This window comes from Mesitornis unicolor, unplaced genomic scaffold (genome assembly GCF_000695765.1).
Source record: "Mesitornis unicolor isolate BGI_N332 unplaced genomic scaffold, ASM69576v1 scaffold5964, whole genome shotgun sequence".
In the NCBI taxonomy this organism is placed as follows: domain Eukaryota; kingdom Metazoa; phylum Chordata; class Aves; order Mesitornithiformes; family Mesitornithidae; genus Mesitornis; species Mesitornis unicolor.
The window spans coordinates 174822-179512 of NW_010179302.1; the positions used below are offsets into that span (position 1 = coordinate 174822).

At 36.9% G+C, this 4691-nt stretch overlaps 1 protein-coding gene across 1 annotated transcript in view; it reads left to right on the forward strand.

Moving 5' to 3' along the window:
- Positions 1-3291, forward strand: part of FAM19A2 (family with sequence similarity 19 (chemokine (C-C motif)-like), member A2) — a 49575-nt gene extending 46284 nt beyond the window's left edge. Inside the window, exon 5 of the mRNA XM_010182713.1 lies at positions 2913-3291. The gene's annotated coding sequence lies outside the window, so the exon portion shown is untranslated. The remainder of the gene's footprint in view (positions 1-2912) is intronic.
- Positions 3292-4691: the final 1400 nt, after the last annotated feature.

Below are 4691 nucleotides of genomic sequence, written 5' to 3' on the forward strand. Positions count from 1 at the left end.
TATGAATATGTAATTTCCACTAATGTTAATGGCTGAGGTGTGCTTGCACATAACAACTATTACCTTCTTACTCAGAGGCAAATATGGGCCATGAAGTGTATTACTCAGAGTAGCAGTGTGTGACATGGAAGTTCAGAGAAAAAAAGAAAAGGAAAACAAATAGGGCATGTGGAATAATAAAAATTCTGGCAAGGGAAAACACTTAAAAACTCCAATCATGTAATTATAAAAACTAGGAATATGCAGCTTGACTTCTTGTGCAGTATGTATTAAAAAATTACCCTTTTATATGATCAGACACCTGTTATAGAGCAGAGATTTGAATGGCTAATTTTTTTCTTTATATCACCTATTTATTCTATGTAACTTTGTATTTTGCTTTTATATAGATTTTTTCACCACAAAATTGTGGAGCTAGACACACGGGAAGCAGGTAGACCTGCAGATTATGATTTTACTGAGTTTCTTTGTGGCTGAAGAGAACACATTTGCAATTACAAACAGCCATGTAGCTGAGCAGTCATGTATGTGTGAAAATACTCTTTTTGCTAACTGCAGTTTATTGCCTTAGCCTATGTATTGGCAGAGCTGGATATAGTAGAAATAATAAATCACAGAATGGTTGAGGTTGGAAGGAACCTTTGGAGGTCATCTTGTCCAACCTCCCTGCTCAAGCAGAGCCACCTAGAGCAGGTTGCCCAGGACCAGACAGCTTTTGAATATCTTCAATGATGGAGACTCCACAACCTCCCTGGGCTACCTCTACCAGTGCTCAGTTACCATCACAGTAAAAAAGTGTTTCCCAAGAGGGAACCTCCTCTGTTTCAGTTTGTGCCTATTACCTCTTGTCCTGTCACTGGCCACCACTTGAAAAGATCCTAACTCCATGTTCTTTGCACCTTCCCTTTAAGTATTTGTACACACTGGTGAGATCCCCCCCCCGAGCCTCCTCTTCTTCAGGCTAAACAGTCTCAACTGACAGAAAATGTGACAGAATATTTGACAGAATATGTCTGTCTTGTAATGAGGAGCCCAAAACTGGACACGCTACTGCAGGTGTGCCTCACCAATGCTGAGCAGAGGTGAAGGATCACCTCCCTTCACCTGCTGACAATACTTTGTCTAATGCAGCCCAGGATACCATTAGCCTTCTTGGCAGCAAGGGCACATTGCTGAGTCACAGTCAACTTGGTCTCTAAAAAGTGAACTGGCACCCTCTCTTTTTAATAGCAAAGATGTGCTCTGTGAGTGTATAGGCAGAATAGAGAATTCAGCTAAATTCTAGTCACTGCCTGTCCAGTTGTGCCTCTCAGGAAACCATCCTGTGGTGCTGCTTTCGTTTTGGTCTATTCTATTGTTTGGAAAAGTAGGAAGCTTTGACCCTGCATCTACATTGACTCTTTCGGAGTCTCACATCCTTTGATCCATCTTCAGTGTGCTTTGTACCAGTCGATTTACCACAGTTTTAGAATGTATATATATCAAGTGAAGCTAATAAAAATCCACCTGCCGATAGGATCAGAAGATGTGTATTTTACATTATGTAGCTCAGTGGCACCTGGGTCCATGAGGAGAATTCCAACTTTTTACAATAAAGTAAAAAATAAATAACAATAAGCTGCTGTGTCAGCCTTTTGAGCTTTGGTGCAGGGCATAGAAGTAGGTTGCCTGAGTTTTAAATTAATTCTTCATTATTTTTTCAGGCAATCTTCCACTATAGAAGGGGCCACATGAGTCTGTTTCTGACAACAAGAACAAAACGAAATAAGAGAAGTGTAATAAATAAACCGATGTATCATAAAAATCACAAAGCACAATTTTGTTATTGCTTTCTAAAGTGCAGTTCCTAGAAACAACTTGGTGGAGAAGGCAAACTGAAGTAATGAACTCCTTGAACAGTCCTTTTAATATTCTGCTCTATGTTTGTGGTCTGCAGAGCCGATGAGAGCTGTATGCAAACAGTTTTGCTGAGGGCAAAAAAATGTTTCATCATTAAGGAGCATGACCCTTCTCTCTGTGATCAGATGAAAAGCATATGCCCCTCAATGTCATAAAGTGTTACTGTGACCGTTCCAATGGCTTGTTCCTCAAGAGTTGGGATGTTGTTCCTTTTACACAATTTGATATTAAAATGTTACATGATCATTAATTGTATCCACTGACACAGCAGAAATATTCCTCAAAGTTATGTTTCTTTGATATGATGATTTTTTTTATATTAATGTTTAAAATAAGATCAGACGCAGGGAAAATCTAATTAATGTGAAATGCTTTGTCTCCCACAGTTTCTCTGTGGTTCTTCTGTTTCACTCTTGTTTCATATTAGGCTGGGTGAAACCACTCTAATTGAACTCCTTGGTAGTTATTTTATACCTTGCGAATAACAGGATATATCTGTCTCTTGTTTATGTATGCATGATTTTTGTCCTGTTTCTCCACAAAAGTGATTATTGCTTGCTAAGGTGTATTTAGCTGTTAACAGAACATTCCATTTTATAGTAGCATGCAAAGAGCAGAATAATACATCTCTAGTATCAGTCACTGTTATACTCAATGGCTAATATTTTAAAAGCATAGTTTTGACATTGTAAAGGAAAATTTCCTTGAAACCAATGCTTTTGACATTTGTGGGTTGGTAATTTGTGACCTTCAGGTTTTTTTTAATTCTATTTTTAAGCATGGTCACATTTCAATTTCACTTTGTCAGGTCCCATTCCAACAAAGCACTTAAACACACAATTTAAGCTGGGGAGAAATCCCATCTATTACCACTGGGAATTACTAATTTATTTTAAAACAACTGAAAGAGCTTTGCTGAACAGAGATCTTATATTTCAGACTCAGTTTCCAGTACTTCGGAAGTAGATTCTCTATATACAGTTTTGATTTTCTGATTTTCTTTTTCTTTACAGGTAACCCGATAGCTAAAGACAAATCAAGTCAGTCTCAAGGCTGATAACATTAAATACAACACATAGGAATTTCATTCCTCCAGGCAATCCTTGAAGTGAAATTTTATATTGCTGGGGTGTATCCTTCAGAATCAATTGTTTCAAAGAGAACCTGGCTTGTAATCAGCAACAGCCTTGAGATCAAAACTACTGGAAAGTTATTTTGAACTTCTGTGTCACAAAGATTTCAACTGATTGAACTGTGTACACTTGTAAAATTGCACTTGCTGAGGAATTTGCAGCTGTAATCACAAGAGTTGATATTCAAAAGGTGCAGAAAAGCAGCAATCTTTCGGATTCTCCATTCCAGACTGGTGGCTTTTCATCCTGATGAAGTCAACCTCCAAAAAGTATTGATTCCTTCTCTCTAAAATGATCCCTGCTCCACCATTCAGATTGCTGGTGGGACTGCACACTGCTTTAATTAAATTTCTGTTGCAGAATTTGTCCTCTGGCATGGCGCAGTTTTAGACATTTTTATTTGTATTCTAATCTTGGAGCTCTCAAAGGTACATATTTCAACATCTTGAAGTTGCTTTTCTTATAGGAATGGAAATATATATCCATTGTTAATAATTATTGTTGACAAGTAATAGTTATCTGAATACATCAGTCATATTAGAATGTATAGTCAGGTTGACATGTTTCCCTAAGGCTAACCAACCACTGCAGCTCTTTGGCAGTTAAAAAAGTAGTGGTCAAAACTCAATTACCACTTCCATTATAAGGCATTTTATACCTTTAAGATATACATTTCCATTTAGTTTGAAAGAAGATGGGTGTTCCTGATATGTACTTTAATTTCCCAACCTTTAATTCATTGAAATTCACGCTAAGCAGTCAATGACAGTATTTCATCCCTTTTTATAAAGGTAGGCAGGGATGTAAATGAGTTTTGCAATTATGAAATTGGATGGTAATAATTCAGAATTTTTGTCTTTTTATTAAAAAATAAAACCTCTTGCTTGAAACTAAGTACTGTTGGATGCTTATGTAGATGTCTGCTCAGGCTCTTTGCTGTAAAGGTCCTAGCACCCTCCCAGATTTACAGTTCGTGGGTATCTTGCTTGCTTACAGTCATCCAATTCAGAAATGATCCTTGCTAAAATCACATTTACTTTTTTGTTTGTTTCAGTAGCAATTTTCGAACTTTGTGATGTGCTGTTTCATGAAAAAAAATCCTCAATATTTAAAAGCCTTAAGTATTTATGAGCTTTTTTCTAAGTTATTACAGAATGTATAATTTTATACTCCGTTTAATGTACATTGTGCCATCTGTAATACTGATACAACAGAAATTTGGCAATTCCTTTTAGTGACACTGCATAAGCATGCTGAGTGGAGAGGGTGAGGGAGTTCTGACTGTATGCTTTGGTACATTGAAATGAAGACCACACACACTTAATAGTAGTCAAACATGTATAGGGGCAAACTTATTTAAAAGTCCTGTGTGGTTACCAAATTCCCAGAAAAAGAGGGAAATTATTTTATCATTACAAGCCATTGACATGACTAGGTAGTTGTATAAATTCCATGATGGATGAACACCCTGGAGTGCTCTGCCTGTCACGATAGCCCCCGCTGTTTCAAAACCATTTCATTACCTCTGCTATATTATTGCACAGGAGAGCTTAAATAAAATAAATGACTGTTGGGAATAAAATCGAGAAGTATATTCTATCATTCTGCTAAGAAATAATAAAAAATGTTGGCTGGGAAATATATTCTTTTCTGATTAAA